This window comes from Schistocerca serialis, chromosome 1 (assembly GCF_023864345.2).
Source record: "Schistocerca serialis cubense isolate TAMUIC-IGC-003099 chromosome 1, iqSchSeri2.2, whole genome shotgun sequence".
Lineage (NCBI taxonomy): Eukaryota > Metazoa > Arthropoda > Insecta > Orthoptera > Acrididae > Schistocerca > Schistocerca serialis.
This window is the reverse complement of record NC_064638.1, coordinates 982,807,896-982,832,361: the sequence shown is the minus strand read 5'-3', so window position 1 is coordinate 982,832,361 and position 24,466 is coordinate 982,807,896. Positions and strand designations below refer to the sequence as shown.

The 24,466-nt window shown below is 44.1% G+C and overlaps 1 protein-coding gene across 1 annotated transcript in view; it reads right to left on the bottom strand.

The window, feature by feature from the left end:
• LOC126453583 (discoidin domain-containing receptor tyrosine kinase B-like) overlaps nucleotides 1–24,466 on the bottom strand; it is a 204,308-nt gene that overhangs the window by 134,961 nt on the left and 44,881 nt on the right. The gene's annotated exons all lie outside the window — the stretch shown is intronic.

The window sequence follows — 24,466 nt, the reverse complement described above, 5'->3', positions numbered from 1 at the left end:
TTTACTAAGCGTTTCCACTTCACGGTGACTATTCTTCTTCTGTTGCTTTTTTCCCCAGTCCGCTTCCGTAATTAAACTAAAGTTAACCGTTGCTATAATGGCCGCATATAAAAGATACCATTTCTTTCTGCTAATTTGTAACTGTTCCAGTAGCATACGTAACTCTGTCACATCCTTCTTGTGACACTAGATACTGCAGACAAACATCTCCAACTCACCGAAGGAAGCGACTGTTCGGAAGGTAGACCTACATGAATGTTTCACCGCATTTTGCTAAGATGTGTAAATAAGTTTTATTTCTCTGCTTCTTCCACACCCAACATAAAAGCTGAAATATGAGCAGAAAGTAGCTGAAATACTTTTATTACAGTCTGACGAAATTCAATACTATACTTCGTATTTTCGCATAGCTTGTTACAAGGTCATCCTCAGAAGACTTAAACGCCTGCACTGCTTCTCACACCCAAACGGCACTCCGACATAACGAAAATGAGACTTCTCCGTAACGAATTACATATTAATGATCGTCTCTTTATCGACTGGTGACTTGTTTAATCAAAATCGATATCGTTGGACGAAAAATTTACTGTAAACGTGCTCTACCATTCCACACAAACATCAAACCTCGTGCGCGGCTTCACCAGAAACGACATGCAGAAATAGTATGAATAGTGGAAGAAATATATGTAGATGTATGTCGACTCGAGTGGGAGCTACCTTGAGGTCCAACATACTGTCGTACTATACCGCTTTAGAGTAATGCTGTTGTTGTTGTTCCTGTTATTGTCTTCATTCCGAAGACTGATGTGATGCAGCAGCCTACACTAGTCATGTACAAGACTCTTAATCTCTACATAACTACTTCAACCTACATCCATTTGAGCTAGGTTACTGTATTCGAGGCATAGTTTCCCTTTACAGTTTTTATCCTCCACACTTAAGTCCATTACCAAAATCACTGTATCCTGTTACCCCACTATGAGTCCTACCAACCAGTTCCTTTCCTTTTGACAGGTTACACCATAAATCTCTTTCTCCTACAGTTCAACTCAGCACTTCCTCACCACTTATTCTGCGTCCTCCTTATCTTGTAGCATTCTTCTGTAGCACCATAACTCTAAAGCTTCTATTCTCTTCTTGTCGAAACTGTTTCTCGTCCACGCGCCACTCCCGTATGAAGCTATACTCCAGACAAATATCTTCAGAAAGACTAATTAACTGTTATATTTGTATATCACGCTAACGAATTTCTCATTTTTCAGAAATATTTCTCCTACTACTGGTATTCATCATTTTCCATCCTTTCTACTCCAGCCATCGTCGGTTGTTTTACTGCTCAAATAGCGAAGCCCATCTTTTACTTGTAGCATCTCATTTCCTGATTCTCACAGCATCGCCTGACTTAATCTAAGTTCAAATACCAACGTTTTACTTTTGTTGATGTTCACCTTATAATCTCTTTGAAAGATTCTATTCAGTCAATTCAACTTGTCCTCAAAGTTCAGTGACATTTCTGGTGGACAGTGTCATCAGCAAACCTCAAAATTTTTATTTCTTGTCCCTGAACTTTAATTCCCTATCCTAATTTCTCCTCGATTTACTTTACAGCCCGTCACATCGGGGATAGGCTTCAACCAACACTCCCTACTACTTCCCTTCCATGGCTTTCGGTACTCGTAACTGCAGAATGATTTCTGTACAGGTCGTAAATAACCTTTCTCTCCGTGTATACTATCCTGCTACCTTTAGAAATTTGAAGAGTGAAGTCTAGTCACCAGTGCCAAAAGCTTTCTCTAATTGCTGTAAACGCAGTCGTGTCTGTCTCTAACATACCTTTCAGAAGTCGTTGAGTTAATATTGCCTCGCGAGTTCCTACATTTCCCCGGGACCCAAATTGATGTTCGCCATTCCTTGTTTAAGACCCAAATTGATGTTCCCCATTCCTTGTTTAAGAGCAAGAAATGTAGTTAATCTGACTTTTTTTTTAGCCATATCATCGAGTGACGCGCTTGACATACCTGCAGCCAACCTGTTCTCAGAATGCCACAGAAAATATAGGAATACCACATTGACCAACGTCGACCTCAGATATGTAGGGGGACAACACAGGGAATGAACAGTTTGTGTAGTTGCAGAATGAGTAGTTGCTTTATAATAACAGATGATTATATACTCTTCGAAACACTAGTGGTAACGGTAATGGCGGTGAACTGGAAAAGCGTTTAGCGTCTGTATTCTCGAAATGGTAACATTATAGCTAGGAAATGGGCCATTCTCATACTTGAATTGTAATGCAGAACGTTTGCCAAAGATAACCTTTCCCCTTTCATGACCTAGAAACGATGCAAATCTTTGTGTACTTCAATAAACTCGCTGAAAGCATTAAGAGACCATAAACACTCTTCCGTTAAGAAACCCGATAAGTTGCTTAAATTAATATGTCTTTTCTAGTATTGCCGACGGCGTTTCCAAGAGTGACCCACAAGAGAGACAACGAAAACTTAAACCCAACGGGCCACCAATTTTGTATTTTTTGTGACAGAAAACTGTGTGCCATTTGCAGAATGAATAACTCTGAGCCTAGGTCGGGGACCGATCTGGGATACAGTTTTATTAATTTCAGTAAGTTTGGAAGGATGCACTTTATTCTTCTTGATGTAACACTGTGCGGATATTGTCTCCTAATGATTGTTCATGGATAAAGCCACGACTCACAAATGCCTTAAGAAGCTTTGTTTTACTGCCATGACTGGAGTGTGGATATCTTCAGTTCGCTACAGTTCTGTCGTCAGCAGCATGTCACTCGTTCTTACGCTGCATAAGGATATATGAGTCGTTTGGGTGATTCGCATTATTGAAAAAAAAAAGATGCTAATGTACATGCAATCGATGACCTATAAAATAAGTGAGTTATATGCAACTTTATTTGTTCTAGTGAACGGCATTTTCTCTTGTTTTTATGCTTATTTATTTGTGACAGGAAGCACAAATTATTTTAGTGCAAACATGCAAGAATTTCACAGTATACTTCATGACAGTTGCTCTTTGCGATAGGGATTTTACATATGTTTCTCTCTTATCCTTTAAGCAACGACATTACTCATTACCTGACAAGGAAACATCTCAGTTACCCTGCGCTAAGGACAGAATGTGTGTGGGAGGTGTGTCAAGATAATAACAGAAAGAATACGCTACCTACATAGAGCAAGCTTATTGTTTAAGAACCACAAGTCAAAAGTATTACAGGGAATTTTTGTTGTGTGTGTTTTCAGGGAGTAACTAATAGTTGACGTTGGCCAAATCATAACACGGGCGTCAGAATGCATGTTATAAATTAGAATCATCCTTAGAGTTTCGTAGTCCAAAACAATTTAGATTTAATTAACACCGACATCACGAACAGTTTACTTCAGGTGTTATAGGAACCATAAAAATTAAAAGCATGATTTATTAGGCTGCTTTCAGTATATGGCTAATGGGTTGATTTTGTTTTCTGTTCAGTTACTTCTACTGTAACTCTTAAGACGTTAAGAGGTGTAGGTGCCATGAGGACCAATGTTTCTTCGCAAATTCAGAGTTATGACTGTTGGGGGTTCATGTTCTGTTTAACTTGTGTAAATACCTCAAACTAAATGTGCAGAAATTCATAATTAGGTCCACTGGCTCACTGTAAATTTATTGGGGTGAAGTGGGTGTGCGAATTTATAATTTTATTTCTTCTATAACGTCAATTTTCTTGACTTTGCTGGTTGTATGTAAAGCACTGCCCTCGGTATCCTGAATGCAGCTTGGTGACGTAACAGATACGGGACGTGGCAAGGAAACTATGTACGCGGAGCAGAGACGAATGGGCAATCGTTCTAGCACATGTGGCGACATCTACTGACATATGAGACTTTGACAAAGGACATCGGTAAGCATTCGACATTAAGCGCTACCAACACGTTAGACAACGCTGTAAATGAAATCATGATTTTTCCGGGCTCAAACCTCGTTTTTCATAAGTGACAGAAAGGGAGTGTCAGGCGCTTTTGGTAGTCCTTGAGCTGCATACCCAACAGAATTATCTTCTTATTGTAACAAACCTACAATATAGGATCAAAGTTTGAGTATGACGTACTTTTTCCAGCTTAGGCAAATGAAGGAAATCATTTGGTTCTCTTTGCATTAGATGTGGTCGGGTGCACCGTAAGGGGCTTATGAAGGCACCATTTAATTCATAAACGGTTACTGAGATTACCCGTAAACATGGTTTTTAGGTACGAAATCGAGCAGCGGATTCCGAGATGGCTATGCACAGCGAATAGCTGTAATTTTTACGATGTATTCCGAAGATCCCTATCTCGAACAACCTTGAAATTTTTCTTGATACCTTTATCCGTTTACGAGATACAGAAGTTCAAACTTACACTACTTGTACACGTGAAACATGCACGTAATATCCGATGTGAGAGGAAAACGTTGTTTATAAAGCGACGTAGCACGGAAAAATATGCTGTGAAGTGTCTCCGTTATTATAAGGGTTCTGGTAACCCATGATGTATTACTGAAGCACGTCTTAAACGTTTGTGCTCGTAAAATCTGATCTGAGGTGTAAAATTAGTTTTGCTTTACTCCATTTTCACGTAAGTAAATTACCTGAATTTTATTGACCTATAAAATTCTTTTGATATGAGTGACGTGCTCTGTTGTAGCACGGAAAAGAAGGACACCAGCGTAGAAATACACTCCTGGAAATGGAAAAAAGAACACATTGACACCGGTGTGTCAGACCCACCATACTTGCTCCGGACACTGCGAGAGGGCTGTACAAGCAATGATCACACGCACGGCACAGCGGACACACCAGGAACCGCGGTGTTGGCCGTCGAATGGCGCTAGCTGCGCAGCATTTGTGCACCGCCGCCGTCAGTGTCAGCCAGTTTGCCGTGACATACGGAGCTCCGTCGTAGTCTTTAACACTGGTAGCATGCCGCGACAGCGTGGACGTGAACCGTATGTGCAGTTGACGGACTTTGAGCGAGGGCGTATAGTGGGCATGCGGGAGGCCGGGTGGACATACCGCCGAATTGCTCAACACGTGGGGCGTGAGGTCTCCACAGTACATCGATGTTGTCGCCAGTGGTCGGCGGAAGGTGCACGTGCCCGTCGACCTGGGACCGGACCGCAGCGACGCACGGATGCACGCCAAGACCGTAGGATCCAACGCAGTGCCGTAGGGGACCGCACCGCCACTTCCCAGCAAATTAGGGACACTGTTGCTCCTGGGGTATCGGCGATGACCATTCGCAACCGTCTCCATGAAGCTGGGCTACGGTCCCGCACACCGTTAGGCCGTCTTCCGCTCACGCCCCAACATCGTGCAGCCCGCCTCCAGTGGTGTCGCGACAGGCGTGAATGGAGGGACGAATGGAGACGTGTCGTCTTCAGCGATGAGAGTCGCTTCTGCCTTGGTGCCAATAAAGGTCGTATGCGTGTTTGGCGCCGTGCAGGTGAGCGCCACAATCAGGACTGCATACGACCGAGGCACACGGAGCCCACACCCGGCATCATGGTGTGGGGAGCGATCTCCTACACTGGCCGTACACCACTGGTGATCGTCGAGGGGACACTGAATAGTGCACGGTACATCCAAACCGTCATCGAACCCATCGTTCTACCATTCCTAGACCGGCAAGGGAACTTGCTGTTCCAACAGGACAATGCACGTCCGCATGTATCCCGTGCCACCCAACGTGCTCTAGAAGGTGTAAGTCAACTACCCTGGCCAGCAAGATCTCCGGATCTGTCACCCATTGAGCATGTTTGGGACGGGATGAAGCGTCGTCTCACGCGGTCTGCACATCCAGCACGAACGCTGGTCCAACTGAGGCGCCAGGTGGAAATGGCATGGCAAGCCGTTCCACAGGACTACATCCAGCATCTCTACGATCGTCTCCATGGGAGAATAGCAGCCTGCATTGCTGCGAAAGGTGGATATACACTGTACTAGTGCCGACATTGTGCATGCTCTGTTGCCTGTGTCTATGTGCCTGTGGTTCTGTCAGTGTGATCATGTGATGTATCCGACCCCAGGAATGTGTCAATAAAGTTTCCCCATCCTGGGACAATGAATTCACGGTGTTCTTATTTCAATTTCCAGGAGTGTATTACCATCAGAGCACAAGAAAGGCGAATATGCTCCTGTTCAAAAGAAATTGTCTTAAAAGTGGAGTACCAGTGCCTTTAAAGATTTTCCTAAATTTTTGGACATGTGGACACATTCAACGTTTTTATGCTGCTGTAGCAGGGAAAAGAAGGAAACCATCGTAAAAATGTTACTATCAGAGCACAAGAAAGGCGAATATGCTCCTGTTCAAAAGACACTGTCTTAAAAGTGGAGTACCAGTGCCATTAGAGATTCTCCTAAATTTTTTGACATGTGAACACATTCGACGTTTTTATGCTGAGAGAACTGGAGGCAGTGGCATTGGGAAAGACAATGGGTGATGCTAGACAGAGCGAACGAGACAATGGCAGAGTGAGAGAAAGAGAGGGGCATAGTGGCAATAGTATACAGTGAATAGTGACAAATCATTGCTAGGAAAAGAGTAAAGGAGACCGTACCAGCGGGGAAGGAATAAAGAGAAGGGAAAAGTGGAAGTGAGTGAAAGACAGTGTTAATCAGAGACAGAGTGTATGACAATGACAAGGAGGAAAGGAGAGATAGTGACAGTGAGAAGTGTAGCAGCAGTGGGAAGGAGTGAATGAGATAGTAGGAGTAAGAGAAAGCAAGAGGGAGACAATGAGAGTGAGAGCAGCGGTAGTACAGAACGAAGAAGACTGTGGGTGTGAGAGAGAAGACACAGAAAGACAAAACGAGATAATGACAACGAGTAGTACTGAATGAGTGTTTAAGAATAAAGAGGTGGAAGTGGATGGACTAGTGGGTGTGAGAGAATTGCTGGTAGGGACAGAGAGGTGAGTTACATATTAAAAAGAGCGCGAATTTATTCACATGCAAAATTTTTTGGAAAAATTTTTAGTGATGCTGTGGAAGGTAGAATGAAGCAGCTGACACCCCACTGCCCTTTGAAACGGGAGCATATGCACCTATTATGTGCTCTCATAGGAGTATTTTTTCACTGGTAATTTCCCGAGCTTGGGAAAGACCATTTCGAAAACGGCGAATAGGGTCGGTGTTAGTGTGCTACTAGCGAAGCTTGTTTGGACGTTGTAGGATGGTGAAATTACGAATAGGCGATGTCCATGTTTAATCAGAGAAAGTAGAAGTCGGAGGGTTGCTCGCTCTGTGAAGCAGGGCAGGTGGCGACCTGTGACAGATGAGACGACAGAGTAATATGCTGGTACAGGTTTTTGAGCACACGGTTCAGCGCATATTGTTGAACACGGGTCTCCGCATCAGATAAATCCTATGTCTACCATTATCAACACAATGGCATCGCTAATTACGATTGCAGTCGACACTGGATCATTGAATTGGACAGTAAATCAATGGAAACCTGCTGTTTGTGCTGACGAATCACGTCTCTTGTTACGCCAGATGGGTGGCCATGTCCAGATACGCTGTCATATGGCGAACAGGTGCTCAAAAAATTAAGGATGTTAGGAAGAGTGTTTAAGATACTGGGAAGTCAACTGTGGATTACTTGAACGTAGTTACAGACCATCTGCGCCCCTTCGCGCTTGATATCTTCCGCGATAATGACGGCATCCCCGAGCATGGTACCTGTCCGTGCTATATTGTCACAATCGTGCTACAGTAGTTTAAGGAGCTTTAAAATAAACTCACTCTCGCTGTGCCACGAAGTTCGTGTGATCTGGGCGCCAGCCCAGAGTTCGCAAACTAGGCGCCTGAAACTTATGTCCGAGTAGACATCTAGTGGTATATACCTAAGGATACCTAAGAAGTTATTTTGTAACCGGCGCCACGCAGAATCGCGGCTCTGTTGCCATTCAAAAGTGGATCAACATGCTCTTAAGCAGCTGACACTGATTTGGCTACTGTACGTATACGTTTTCCTCCCCGCGTCAGACGCAGTCCTTGTCGATGAACTGAAATTAACGCTAGTTTCCTGTTCGTTCGAGGAGCTGACACATGGCTCTCCATGTATGTGGCCACTGTTCCGGAGTTTAGCAGGTTTCTGGAAATGTAGTGGAAGGTGTGTAGAGAGGGTGACCGGAAGAGCCCCTCCCCCGGTCATATCCGCGGACAGCCGGTTACCGGCCGCACCACAGCGGCAGAGCGGTGTGGCTGCGGCGTGTCTAATAATAGCCTCGAAAGCGCAGCCCGTCCACGTGCGGCGTCACGGTTCCGCCTCCGGCACGCGACTTGCATCGCAACTCGGCGCCACGGGGTCGCACCTCGGGTGAGGTCGCTGTGTCACCTCTCCGACCTGCGCCACCATTGCCACCCAGCTTTGGTGTCATCTGCTGATCAAAAAGCAACTGTATCTTCTTGTCGCCAGTTCCACCTTCATAACACTGGCGTGTAGCATTGGTAAAATCGGGGCCATTAACGATGTATGGAGCTAGAGGAGTTGCACAACATACAAGAAAGAAAATTTGGAAAATCCACGAAAAATGCATACTTCAACATAAATACAGATGTTAGCCAAGCCTGCTGACTGATCTGTTGTACGAGGGCTATTGGGAAAGTAAGGCCTGAACGAACGACAAATGAAACCACAGTGAACCTCAAAAATATTTTATTTGCAGCAGTTAACTACATGATCCCGCTACTTCCCTACACTGTCGCCGCTCCGACTACAAATTTTGCCATAGCATTGTACCGACTTTCCAATATCCTCGTCGCAGAAGGCCACCGTCTTTGCTTTCTGCCGATTCTCTACGCTGATCTGCCGGTTGTTGCTGTTTTTGTAGCCACTGGTTCATGTGATCAGAGATGAGAATCAGAGGGAGCCACGTCCGGTAAGTATGGTGCGTAATCAAACACTTGCCACTGAAAACGCGCCAGGAGTGTCCTCTTTGCCCCTGCAGTATGCTGCCGAGAATTCTAAGAAAGAAGGACATGCATGACAGTTACGTTGTGTGGGCTGCATGAAATCAGGCGAAATCTCCAGGCACTCATACTTGGCGGGAGACACTACTTTCTAGGCGTCTTTATGTGCTCACCGTGTGCTCAGAACTGAAAAGAGCCATGTGACGCGATCGACGAGAATACTATAGACGCTGTCCAACTCATATATGTACAGCTTCATAGCATTTTCACTGTGATTTCCATTTCTCGATCGATCGGACCTTACTTTCCAAATAGCCCTCGTATTGGGCCATAAATGGCACCTGTGCAACGTCCTTAGTCCTTTTCGGTTGTCAGTCGTTATGAGAACCGTGTTATGTATAGTTGCGAGTGCATAATGTAGCGGCTAGGTGAACTCGAACGTGAGTCAATTGTTGCTGCTCGTATGGTGGATGGTTGCGTAACCAAGAGAGCCCAAGTGTCTGGCGTTTCAACAGGCACCGTATAGAAGATAGCTACTCAAACTGTAGTAGCTCACAATTGTTTCACTTCTTACTTTAGGAACAGACAGCAAAAGGTCATTATTCACAACTGAGAATAATGGCTGTGATGCGGGGTCTGAATGGAGTACGGTCAAGTGTTGGGGGGGAGGGGGGGGGGGGAGGGGGGGGGCAGGGGCCAGTGTTGGAGCCACTCATTTTCCTTATTTATATAGATGATATGCCCTCTAGTATTACGGGCAGCTCTAAAATATTTCTTGCTTGGCAGTAAAGGATGTTGTGTGCACCATTGGCTCGGTTTCAAATAATGAAGTTCATGGATTGTAGAAAATAAACTAACGCTAAATCACAGTAAAACCCAGTTTTTACGGTTTCTAGCACACAATTCAACAAAACCTGATGTTTTAATTTCACAAAATGGGCATATGATTAGTGAAACTGGAAAGTTCCAATTTCTAGGTGTTCAGATAGATAGGAAACAGTTGTGAAAAGCCCACGTTCAGGATCTTGTTCAAAGACTTAATGGTGTCATTTTTACTATTCGAACGGTATCTGATGAGAGTGATCGTTTGACACAAAAATTAGTTTACTTCGTTTATGTCGTCTGGTATTATATTTTGAGGTAACTCTTCCAATTCTAAAAGGATATATTTGGCTTGGAAACGGGTGGTTCGGGCAATAAGAGGTGCAAGTTCACGAACCTTTTGTCGACCCCTGTTCACGAGTCTGGGTATTTTGACATTGACCGCTCATATGTATATTCCTTACTGCCATTTCTTGTTAATAATATTAGTTTATTCAAAAGAATAAGCAGCTTCCGCTCAGTTAATACTCGGCAGAAATCAAACCTGCATTTGGATCGGACTTCCTTAACTCTTGTGCAGAAAGGTGTGCAGTATACTGCGGCATCCATTTCCAATAAGCTACCACTCGAATTCAAAAATCTTAGTAGTAGTTCACCAGCTTTCAAATCGAAACTGAAGAGTTTCTTCATAGGTCACTCCTTCTATTCTGTCGAAGAGTTCTTTGAAAAATTAAGCTGATTCTTGTTGTATTGATGATTGTGTTTACTTAAACTTATGGATTGAATTTTTCGGTTTCATAAACATTTTATTCTTATCTGCTATTACTTTTATGTTGTAATTTCGTTTACTGACAAGTTCCATGACCTTGGAGATTTGCTCCTCAATTTGGTCCTACGGAACATGACGTGTTAATAAATAAAAAAATTAATAAGAAATGTTCATACCGCATCAACGGCTACGTCGCAAAGCGGACGAAAGCTTGTTTCGGGGGATTGTATAGCAGACGGTCATTGAAGAGGACTGTGACGAGAAATAGGAGGACGACAGCTGTAAAATTCCCTGCAGAGCTGACTGGCGTCCGCACGAATAATTCCAGCGCTAAAACAACACGAAGAGAATTCCATAAGCAAGGAATTGCAAGGTGAGCTGGAATTCGAAAACCACTTGTGGTGAAAATGCTCGTAAAAGTAAAACGTGGTGCCGAAGCCATAAAACGTGGACTACGGAGCACTGGAAAAATGTCATTTGGTCAAATGAGTCTTGTTTTCAATTTCTGGCATAGTTTACTTACCAAGAGTGAAATATGTTGGAGGTTTCATGATGACTGGGGAAGACACATCGCGGTATTCCATTGGCCTCATGGTTACTCTGCAAAGTATTGCTGCCAAGTATTATGTGACCATTTTGGCTACACGGGTCCATCCCATGGTACAATGTCTGTTCCCCCAACGGTGATTCCGTGTTCCAAGACGACACGGCCCCTGCTCCCACAGCTGTTCACTACATTTGTGGGAACGAGTATGAATTGTTGCATCTCCTCTGGCCACCGCAGTCGTATTACAATATTTTTGTTCCTTTGTGGTCAGCTTTTGTGAGAGTTGTACATAATCGCTACCCATCTCCATTCTACTTCCCTGAACTTGCCACTGTTTTGAAGGAAGATTGGTATAGATTCCTTTGAAAACAATAGAAGACGAATGGAGACGCCTGGGAGCTATTTTGAAAGCCAACGGATATCTTACACTGAATTATGAGTGGTAATGTGTTGAAGTTTCCACATTTCGACACTCATTGTGTGTGTGTGTGTGTGTGTGTGTGTGTGTGTCAGAGAGAGAGAGAGACAGAGAGAAAGGGGGGCGGGGGAGATTGCTCGAGCTCTTAATAATCACTACACGAAAGCATTTTAATTAATACACGTGATACGTGTCATGTACAAAGGCTTGAACCGTGTAGTGAGCCACACGAATAAAGTAAACCACCATATAAGTGTAAGAGATTCTGCCGCAACTTAAGATCCATTTATCATTTAATTTTTGCTTCTGCAATTTAACCTTAAGGTAAGTGGAAAGTGTAAAACGGAGAGGAATTAGTTCAGTGTAAATGATTTCAGATTGAAGTTTCAGTAGTCTAAACGGAATGAACACACTCAATGGAATTAATGATTTTGGAAAGGGACATTAAGTTATTTTTTAATATTTTCAATGCAGGTACTAAGAAACAGAATGTAGTAGATGAAAATGATAGTTATCGTTTTCAGTTACAGGCTCAAAAAGAACTTTGAGCTAAGCCGCTGAAAAAACATACGTAAACGTGAACTCCGTCCACAGGATCTGGCGGTTCGCATCGGTCACCGACCGACCGCCATGTCATCCTCGGCCAGTGGTGTAATTGGACGCGGTAAGGAGGAGCGTGGGGGTCAGCAAACTGCTCTCCTTGCCGTTGTCACTTTTCATGATCTGAAGTCGCTATTAGTACGTCATGTAGTTTCTCAGTTGTCGTCACGAGTTTGAGTGCTCCCCGTTCCACCAAGGAAATATCTCTGGCAGAGCAGGGAATCGAATCCGCTTCCTTCGAATGGCAATCAGCTGCGCTGACCGCTCAACTACGGAGGTGGACTTGAAAAAATGTAGAAAAGATAGATGTTGCAGTAACATTACTGGCGACGAAATTATTTTACAAGAAATTTATTTAGAGGTTCTGCAGTGGAAGTGACTGGCGACGAAAATATTTTACAAGTAATTTAGTTAGAGGATCTGCAGCACAAATGAACTGAGATCACAATGCTGATCGTTAGAAACCGACTAGAACTAATGTTCTCATACATGTCTATCACATGTTTGATTCACTGATAATCAGTACCCTAACTTGTATGTTACCGGTCATTAACAAGAGCACCAGCGAAATCTCTTTCAAGTGGGATATAGTAAAGAGAAAAAGGAACAAGACCGACTCGCTTTGGAGGGAAAACAGTAACTTTTGTTTCTACTTAGACACAAATGTTAACGTGACTACTACTGAAAACTAAGGAAATACGTTAAATAAAGTTGCTGATCCTTCTGCTAAAGAATTATTCCACAGATTTTTTGCATTCTCCTGTCGCTTTCAGGTGATTTTACATTCGGAATAACATCGATGTGTTTTGGTTAGTCGCGTATGAAACAGATAGTATGATTTACGTGGGGTGTCCACAAAGTAAGTTCCGATCGGTTGCAAAATGGCAACGACAACGAAAATCCAATAAATCTTTGTACAGATGTCTTGCGCAGTGTCTTTAGTACGCCCCTCAGATCGTGCCACTTTGCACTTTGCGGTTCTGAGCGCACAGTGAGCCCATTAGTTTACCTATGAAATAGTGTCTTCCCACATATATGGGTGTATGCCGAGAGATTTTGCCTGATTTCATGCAGCTCTCACGTAATGTAACTGCTATGGAGTTCTTTCTTCATGACGATTCTCGGTCAGACACAGTGGGAGCAATGACGGCCCTCCTGTAGCTTTTCCGACGGGAAGTGATCACCCACCAGCCCGGACGTCACTCCCTCTTATTTTCGTCTCTCCTCAGATGAACCGCTGGCTATGAAGATAACATTTTCGCACAGACAATGAGAAGCAGGCCAGCGCGAAGAATAGGCAGAAAGCAGTCGGCTGCTTTCTATGACGAGATTGTTGGAAAGTTGGTACAGCGGTACGAGAAACGTCTGAGTCGGAGCGGCGATTATGTAGAGAAGTAGTTTGAAGGTGTGGCTGATTGTTGCAAATTAAACTGGTTTTTACTCTGGTTTTCGTTTCACGACCGATAGCAACTTATTTTCTGGACAACCCTGGTATAAGAAAATCACTAACATTCGAATTTTCTCCCGTATTTAATCACAATTACGGTATGCTGTTCTCACTACTCTAGCGTCTTGCAGGAAGCCTGCGTGGCAGGCGCTACCAGCAAGAAAATTCTCAAACCACTGCGTTTACAATATTATATCAGAGCTTCACGTATCCACTTTTGATAATGTCTGTACAAAAGGACAATGATCAATCATAAATGCTTTGTGTAAAAACCTTTCCTTATGGAACCGGATTTACCTACATATCTCTATGACATTTAGTCTAAAGGCTGAAACTGTCAGCCGTACTTCGTAGTAACAACACTGTATAAGAGTAACCTTAATTGACGGAAGGGCGAGTAATATACGTTGCATTATTGTGATATTGACTACACTAATCGAAAGTACGTTACACTATGCCAGTAGACAATATTTGGAATTGTGTACACACTTAGATCTGTTTCTACAGTTCTACAGAGACTCACTCGTCCAAAAGCACCTTTAGTCTGAATTTTCCCGTGCAGCATTAAATTTCATATGGACGGGATGAGATGTGGAGGATATTTATTATCGTTGACCTCTTGTGAACGATTGCTTTGTGCGTGGCGTTACAAAAAAATTTTTCACAGTTTTCAGGTTGCAGATAATCTGTTCAATGTAACAAAATTTACGCCTCTCTCCTTCCGGTAATGGCAGTATCTTTCTCACGTAACTATTCAATGATACGTTATAAGGAACTAAAACCACAATGGCTCCGCTTTTAATATAGCAACACATTTGCTGCTACTACCCATGATTTTTATTTATCTCCGTTAGAACTTGTTTCGGAAAATATATCTCATCCTCAACTCTGTTTTTATTAGGTTACGCGTTAAACGCGATGCTTGATTTGTGTGAGTTGCTGTACCGTTCCGGTAACTCCTTTGAAAGGCAAATAGATGTATATTTACCACTATGTGTACTAGGCAATATGAACTTCCCTGGAATGCAAACAAGCGTACATTTATCCAGTACGAGGAATTTCAGTGCACTCAGTGCTCTGTTTCCCAGAAATTTACACATGCATGTACTCACTTACTTAGCCTTCTGTTTGTTTACCTGAACAAGACAGAAAATAAAACAAGAATTGTGTTATTGTTACGTATGTCACAAATATACATTCAACTGAATTCTGCACCTTTGAACCACTAGTTCAATGTTTCACAATTAGAACTTGTGCATTTGCGGACTGTTGAACAAGCAGAACACTCTTGTCAAAAATCTAAAGTTCATATAACTTATTTAGCTAATTTTTGACCCTTGTTTAGTTATTTACAAAATTGCACGAGAAACACTTGATGGTACTGCTTGAAATAACATGAAAGGGATGACCTCGTACATCTCATTCCGTTATCGGACCACATGCCCATCTTCAGCCATCGTTTTATTTATTTTTGTGCCTTATGAGGGCACTCCGTAAACGCTGCAGGACACATTCAATACAAAAAGAAGCTGTTTAAGCAATAAATCAAGTGTAACTAAATGGGCCAAGCACCGAACAAGCTAAGCGTCCCTCTTCCACTCACTACCTCATTTGGAACAACCTCGGAAATTTTACTGGCACTGCACTTTTACTTTCGCCCCGACACGCTGAATTACTTATGATAAACATCACCACGACGATCTGTATTTTAATTACATATTTTACTTGTCAGTCTATAATCCGCTTCTTGGACACTATGGCGATTATACAAACTAACTTTTCATGAGATACTGCTGCAACTCGCTTACCTTTTACATTTGTAATATAAGGCGGAGAATAAATCTTAAGATCTCAATCCACAGTGTTCTGATTGAAATTCCCAAGAAGGCAAATAAACACAGAATAAAGCTGAATCTTTTCATTAACTGTGTCTAGTACTTCAGTTATTACAGTGCCTGACAGTGAAGCACTCATAGGGTGTGAAGGAAACGAAATGTATCTTCACGGGCTGAAAGAGTATGCGATGCTATTTCACTGATTACAAGACCCATTTACAAAGGTTACAAGGAGTGAACTTATCAGAGTGACATTGCCCTCTCCGACCTCCCCACTCTGCCCTGGATGATTGTACTAATTCGATCTGGAAGGGTGTCATGAAGCTATGGTATTCTCTCCTGTGGAAAGTTGGCACCGAACTGTTGTAATTGGTCCTTGATGTCGTGGATACTGGCACTAAGACAAAGTTGACGTCGGTGTATGTCGTACATATGTTCTATCGGGGTTAGAGCTGGGGATGTTGTAGGTCACAGACATACCTCATCATCTCGCAGGAAGTTCGTAGAGACATCTATCATGTGTGGACGAGCATTGCCCTGTTCAAAAATGGTGCCACGATATTGCTGCATGAGACTTAACACACGAGGACGCCAGATGTCTGTGACGTACCGTTGTACGATCAGATCCCTCAGTCATTACCACCATTGGCGTGAAATCATACGCGATGGCTCCCCACATTGATGTGTCTCTCCGAAGCAATGGAAGAATGTAACCTCTCCTCAGGTCCCAGGTATAATCCCCATGACGGTCGGCCGGGGTAGCGAGGAAACACGGTTCATCGCTGAACACAATACGACGCATTGAATCTGCAGTCCATGCTTCCCGGACACTGCACCACACTTGCCTGGCCGCTGCTAGTCTCCTACTAATTATGGCGCGCAGTAAGACAGAATGTACCAGAGTCCACTATTTCTCTCATGAAAGGCGCAGACGTGAAGGGGTTACGTCGTGCTTGGTGCACAAATACATGATCGAGCGGACCCTTGAGAACGTGTATACCTCACGTTCCCATGCTGTCCAACATCAGACCACTGTTACATTCGAATGTCCCCCAAACCTAGATATGCACGATTCGATTGTCAGCCAGATGGAGGCCAACAATGAGACCACTTGTAAACTCTGGCAGGTGCTGATAACGCTGTCTCATTCTAGTACGCGGCACCTGTGTCCTCCACAGGGATCACCCAACATCTGACTCTGTTCACGCACTGTATATACCGTACAAGTCCTCGAAAAACCGTTAAATGCGGACGGCAGTACTGCCCTATGGTAGTCGTTCCACTGTCACAAGGAACGTGCGTTTGTAATCATTAACATACCACCGATGTAGGCGTACGAAGTTTCAACGATATCCAATCATGTCTCTTGGGTGCTTCAATTTTTGTTAGTAGAGGTTGACACCAGACGCATTAGCCTTTCATTTCTAAAGCATAATCAGTGACGGCTGGTGTTTATTACTACTTTTACGTGTTGTGAAGTTGAAAAGTTTCTCCATGGTCGTTAGCAAAGGCTCATCTACGTCTGCAGATTACTCTGCAATTCACAATTCAGTGCCTGGCGGAGGGTTCGTAGAACCAACTTTGAGCTACTTCTCACAGTTCCACTATGGAACACCGCGCGGGAAATGGACCCTTAAATCTTTCCGTGCGAGTCAGATTTCTCTTATTTTGTTATGATAATCATTCCTCCCTGGAGAATTATTAAATTTGTGTAAGATCTTATTGGAGCAAACTGCTGAGGTCATCCGTCCCTAAGCTTACACACTAACTTAAACTAACTTACGCTAAGGACAACACACACACTTATGCCCGAGGGAGAACTCGAACCTCCGACGGAGGGAGGCTCGCGGACCGTGCAGGACGCCATATACCGCGCGGCTACCACGCGGCCATTCCTCCCTGTGTAGGTAGGCGCCAACAAAGTAGTTTCCCACGCTGAGGAGAAAATTTGTGACTGAAACATCATGAGAAGGTTTTGCCGCAGCGAAAAGCGCCTATGTTTTAATGACTGCCACCCAAGTTCATGTATCATATCCGTGGCACTCTATCTCATTTTCAGAAATGACACAAAACGAGCTGCCGTTCTTTGAACTGTTTCGACGTCCTCTGTCAGTCTTACCTGATGCGGATCTCACACCACACAGCAGGACTCCAGAAGAGGGCGGAAAAGCGCAGTATAAGCAGTCTCTTTGGTGGACTGTTACATTTTCTAAATGCTCTGTCAATAAAAAAAATGGTTCAAATGGCACTAAGCACTATGGGACTTAACATCCGAGGTCATCAGTGCCGTAGACTTAGAACTACTTAAACCTAACTAACCTAAGGACATCACACACATCCATGCCCGAGGCAGGATTCGATCCTGCGACCATAGCAGCAGCGCGGTTCCGGACTCAAGTGCCTAGAACCACTCGGCCACAGCGGCCGGCTCTGCCAATAAAGCGCAGTCTTTGCTTTCGTTTCCTTCACCACATTATCTATGTGATAGGTCAAAAATATCATTATGAAGTGTGACCTTTTTGACAGGAAATCACGAAACCGGTCGTACAACTGAGACCATACTCAATAGGCACGCAATTTAAATAGAAGTCACTTGTGAGGAACGGTGTCAAAGGCCTTCTGGAAATCTAAAAAAATGTCGAAAAAATAAGCTTGGTTGCACTTGCTCGTTTTTCGGCTTTTCTGGAACCAGTTTTTCTTTGCTGTTTTTAAGTTTTTTTATACATCACTTCAGCAAAACTTCGCAGAAGTTGTCGTCACAAGCATTTTACAGCTATTTCACCTGTTTTATATCCAGCATATTTTGCCATCATTAGTCTGACGGTTGCCTGCTCACCTTTGGCTTTCTGTATTGACTACCTCGCGAGGCATTCCTAAACTCTGGCACATGATTCATAGCGTGTCACATCGTGTCTTGGTTGAGGTAAAACGCGACGCGGTACCGGCAGGCCGGTCCCCACGTTAGAAGCCGGCAGCTCGCTTGATTAATAGCCGTCACGGCGGAGGCGATTATGCGGCCAGCAGCGCTTCGCGATAGCGCCTGCCACGTAATTTGTTACCGCCGGCGTCCCCGTGCGAAACATGACGGCGCATCTCGAAAAGTCCACCCGTGCGTGTCACACTGAACGCAGCGCTGTTAGGTAGTACGAGGGGCGATCGATATTAATGCAACACTTTTTTTTCCCCCCACGGCCGATTTCAGTAGAAAGAATGTGGAATTTGCTGTGGGTCATCGTGGAATATTCAGCCCCTATAGTCTCAAAAAGTTCCGACTGGTGGCGGACACCAGAGCATCGCAGGCATTCATAGGCGCTTACGCAATGTTTACGGAGACCTGGCACTGGAAAAATGCACGGTGAATCGTTGGACGAGGCGTCTGTCATCACCGCAACAAAGTCGTTCGATATTCCTACAGTGTTGGACTCCAGTGTGTCCGTCGCCACAATGATGCAAACGAAATTCTCCTTCCCCACGACAAAGCGAAGCATCACACAAGTCTGCGCACCCGAGAGCAGCTCACGTAACTTCACTGCACTGTTTATCTTCATCCACCCAACTTCGCACCTTCGGAACTCCATCTGTTTGGCCGATTGAAGGATGCACTTCAAGGGAAGCAGTACGTGAGTAACGGGGAGGTTATTGATGCAGCAAGACGTTGGCTCCGACGTCGGCTAGTAGAATACTAGCGTGCGGATATACAGGCTTCCCAGTAAGGTGGCCATTGAACAGAGATTATGTTGAAAAATTAGGTTTTGTAGCCCAAAGAGTGGGGAAAAATATGGTGCATTGCAATCCTAAATAAAACTAGCCTACTGTCAGAAAAAGGAAATCTTTTACATGATCACCATTCAAAGATAAGGGAAATAAGAGATCGCACTGACGCGTTTAGACAGTCGTTTTTTCCTCACGCGATCCGCGAGTAGAACAGAGGGGTAGCGTGGGGGGAATATGGCTTTGGTTCGAATTGTGCCCTCCGCCGCACACGGCTTGGTGGCTAGAGGAGTTTATATGTAGATGTAGATTACTTGCTGAACACACCTTGTAAATTGTGATCAATATTTCATTCTTCTGGTTGGCGTTCTTGCAGTTACTAAGTGTGTTACTGGGGAGTAATCTGTTATGGTTTGACATCCATTACACAGTGCATCAGATAAGGGCACGCTGTTTTTTGGAAAGTAACCACAAAAAAAGAATAAAGATATTTCTTGCGCGGTGCTTTACGCCACCTAATAAAGAGTTTGCAAAAATCTAGCTTAGGTCATGACGTTTCTCTTTCTTCGTATAAAACAAGTCAACGTTTCATCACACTTTGCTGGAATCTGACTGAAGAATTCAGATCATTGACTGTTCTGCTAACTAAAGAATTTTGTTGAAAGTTGAGGTGATGAAAAAGAAACCAAAAGTGAAGTCCCGTAACTACTTTCAAGTTATTGTTAACTTAAGCTTGTTAACTAACGCTCCCCACAAGAGCGCAATGGTCTCTTGAGAGTGCTGCAGATAGCGGATAGCTTCTACTGGCGGTTATGCGACCTCCCACCACTGTCTTAACACGTGGCAATGAAGTAGCGTGTATGTGCAAATCGTATGAAATCAGCGCAGCAATATGGTCAAAATGTAGGCGAGACAGAAATGCAGAATCGAGCTACCGTGCATCTTCACGTCTATTTCAAGCATATGTGTATTTCTTTGCTGTCGACCTACGTCTCTGGCACCAGATTATCTGTGGCCGCATGCGAAGTAGCGCCGTACGCGGATTTAAAAGGACGGAGAGTGTGCTGCAGCGTTCGTCATTCGGCTCAATATGAAGGTACCAGAATGGTATAGGACGAAACATTAGAAGAAGAGGTGAAATTTGTGCGGCTGCACGCCTGAAATGTAATGGAGCAGTCGAGCCGTTGTGTTTGCAAGTGCCGTTGCACACACTGTGAATTAAGTTAACCTGTATGTTGGTCCATGCAGGTCCATTCGAACCCGTTTCCGACCCGGGGGTAGGGGAGGTGTCCACTGGGGGCCAAACCGCACAATAACCCTGGGTTCAGTGTGTGGTGGCGATGAGGTGGGTAGACTGCAGTGGCCTGTTGTGAGGTTGTGACCCACTGAGCCGCGCGGAATTAGCCGATCGGTCTCAGGCGCTGCAGTCATGGACTGTGCGGCTGGTCCCGGCGGAGGTTCGAGTCCTCCCTCGGGCATGGGTGTGTGTGTTTGTCCTTAGGATAATATAGGTTAAGTAGTGTGTAAGCTTAGGGACTGATGAACTTAGCAGTTAAGTCCCATAAGATTTCACACACATTTGAACATTTTTTTTTTTTTAACCACTGAGGGCAACGGCCGGACGAAGCCTCTCCGTCGTTCCTAGGTCCCCGGTCAAATATACATATACACACACACACACACACACACACACACACACACACACACACACACACACATGTTGTGGACACTCCCGTCTTCCAGGACGACGACAGCCGTGTTCCAGGTATACTTTCCTGGTTTCACCGACACTCAAGCACTCTACTTAATTCACTAGCAAAAGTACGGGACAATTAGGCACAGCGAGCGAAGCGGAGCAGTCAGTGTCTCCGTTGGTAGCTACGCCGGATCTATTACTGAGGGACTCCAGGAGAATGAGACATGTCAATGTGACATATCTGAAGAAACTTGTGACCGCTATTCCTCGCTGAATTTAGTCCATTAACAAGACTAGAAGCTCGCCGTGAAGAATGTTCGGATCTTTGGCCTGCCGGGTACCGTGATTCGTGACTATAAAAAGTACGTGTTGAGTTCTTACCGTGATCGGAAGAGACGTTCTGCATTACAGCTGCGTACATGGGGGAAGATCATTGCGGTGGTTCTGCAAATCCGCCGCGTGAAACAGCACAACAATTCGAGTACTTTTCTTTATTCTCCCTCCCTCGTTACTAGAGGGTCTACAGTCATAGGCCTGCGTATTTACATCTGTTCCGTGCTCACTGTTCATGGGCGTTTTCAAGCCTTTCCTCTAGCTTCGCAGAATCTTTATAACATCTTCTGTAAGAAGAAGCCGTTCCATGGAAACTATTTTCTAAATAGCACCATAAAGTCGTGCGCATAGATGGAGCAACGCTGGAAGAATCAAGATTTCGACTCTAATTCCTGCATTACTGCGCGCTCGCCGTCGGACCCGCGCAGAGGTGCTTCGGACGTAATAGGCTGACTGTACCGAGGAGAACACGGCAGCAGAGTAATTGGGCGATTAGTCTCGCAGTGGTGTGGGCAGAATTGGAAGGTCGGCGGCGGTTGGCCAATTACAGCCGAGCTGTCTGGCGCCTCGCCTCGCCGCGCGGCGTCGCACTGGGCGCCAGTCAATTGTCTGGAGAGCCGCTGGCTCCATGGAAACGCTCACTTACCCTACTACGGGCTCAGCTCAGGCCATGCAGTATTTCCCGGACGTTCACATTTCGTAAGTTCACATAACGTTTCTAAGGATAATCAGAACAGTTCCGGAATTTTAGAGTACACTCAACTCGTCAGCACTGATTTCGCAGCCGCAAACCCCATCAAATAGATTTTCCTGTTCCTTTACGAATTTCAAAAGTTGTGGAAATGTGAGCTGTGACAGCTGTGTTTCTTGACTTCTGGAAAGTGGGTTATTCAGTTTCGCAATGTCGGTCCGAACCTTACAGTTCAGTCAGAGTTCGAACAGTGGGCATACGTAACAGCTCTGCAGGCCGGTCGCTGAAATGTTGGGCATTCGGCTTTCAATTTGAAAATATGCAATCGAAATACGCGATTATGTAATATTAGAACAGGAAGAGTGGAATTCAAAGTGCAAGGACATCTATGATAAAATTCGCTGATGACATTGCTAGTCTGAAAAATTGGTTCAAATGGCTCTGAGCCTTTTGGGACTTAACTTCTACGGTCATCAGTCCCCTAGAACTTAGACCTACTTAAACTTAACCAACCTAAGGACATCACACACATCCATGTCCGAGGCAGGATTCGAACCTGGGACCGTAGCGGTCGCGTGGTTCCAGACTGTAGCGCCTAGAACCGCTCGGTCACCTCGGCAAGTTGCTAGCCTGATTGAAGTGAAGTATAATTACAGGATCTGTTGAATGGAATGAACAGCTTAATCAGTACAGAATATGGATTAAGAAAATGCTACGGAAGTCGAAAATAATGAGAAGTAGTATATATGAGATGAGCAAGAAACTTATCAGGATTGGTGATCACGAACTACATGAAGTCAAGCAGGACATAAAATGTAGATTATTACTGGCTAAAAGGGTATTCATGGCCAGAGAAATCTATTAGTATCAAACTTAAGCCTCAATTTGAGGTAGAACTTCTTTAGAATGTATGCTTGGAGCACAGCAGTGTATAGGAGTGAAACACGGTGGGAAAACCGAAACAGAAGAGAGCCTAACAGGAAAATACTGAAAATCAAGTGGACTGATATGGTAAGGTATGAGGAGGTTCTTCGCAGAATCGGAGAGTAAATAAACATATCGGAAACACCACAAGAAGAAGGGACAGGATGGTTGCACATTTGTTAAGACATCACAGAATGATGTAGAATTGTAGAGGAAGGCAGACATTGGAATACATCCAGCAAATAAATGAGGGCATAGATTGCAAGTGCTACTCTGAGATGAAGAGGTTGGCTCAGGAGAGGAATTTGCGGCGGGCCACATCAAACCAGTCCGGAAAGTTGAGGAATTTTTGGAGTTCACTCAGCTCATTAGCACTAATTTCTCAACAACCGACCCTATGAGATAGAGTTTCTTTGTTGTTTACGAATTTCAAAAGTTATAGAAATGGGAATTGTGACACCTGTGTTTCATCACGTCAAGAAAAGATGCAGAATGACTGAATACTTCTTAGCTAAAAGAAACGAGGACATAAGTCTTAACGATGAGGCATTGACGAAATTGGAAACGACGGTCGGCATACTTCAAATGTGGGCCTCTTCCTAGCCACAATATACATAAATTACTAGGTAGGAAACTTTTGTAGCGCTGTGAAACATTTCCCTAACTTCGTTGAATAGTGTAGCTATACCAAAAGAACAAGATTTTAATATCCGAATAGTCTCAATAGAAGTTTCTATTTTTGGTTACTTATTCGCTTTCCTGGTTTCCCTGTATGAATTTGGAGTGATATCTAATCGTCTTTCGGAGCTTTTTGCACTATATCAGCAATGCTTTTTGTATTTTATAGCAGTACTGATTTTCAGTGTTGTGTTTTGAACATACATTGTCCATTGCAGCAGCGATGGTAGGTCGATTTGCAGAAATCGCAAACTGGAAAGGAGAAGTTTAGTGAAAAATACCAATTGGTAGACCGTCTGTCAGCCCTTCGATTAGTCTGAAGTCCCTTCCAAAATGTTCTTTGAAGAGGAAATATCTGTCACTTTCATTCACTTCATTTTTGTCCATATCAGTAAGAACTGAACATTATATTTCACTGCCACGTGAAATTAGAATTAGCTGTGGGGTGTAGTTGTAGCCACATCACACATAAGCTGCGATTGTTTCTGAGAGTATCGTGAGGTAACTACACTAAAGAGCCAAAGTAACTGGTACACCTGCCTAATATCCTATACGACCTTCGCGAGCATGCAGATGTGTAAGTGTCGCAACTTGAGGTGGCATCAACTCGTCTATTGCCTGAAGTAGTGCTGGAGAGAACTGACAACATGAATCCAGCAGGGCTATCCATAAATCCGTAGAGTATGAGGGGCTAGAGACATCTTCTGAAGAGCACGTTGCAAAGCATCTCAAATATGTTCAATAATGTCCATATTTGGCGAGCTTGGTGGCCAGCGGAGGTGTTTAAACTCAAAAAAGTGTTCCTCGAGACACTCAGTAGCAATTCTGGACGTGTGGGGCATCGCATAGTCCTGCTGGAATTGCCCAAGTCCGTCGGAATGCACAAAGGACATGAACGGATGCAGGAGATCAAACAGGTTGATTACATACGTATAACCTGTCATTGTCGCATTTAGACATGCCAGGGGTTCCATATCTCTCCAACTGCATACGCTCCACAACATTACAGAGCCGCCAACAGCTTGAACGGTCT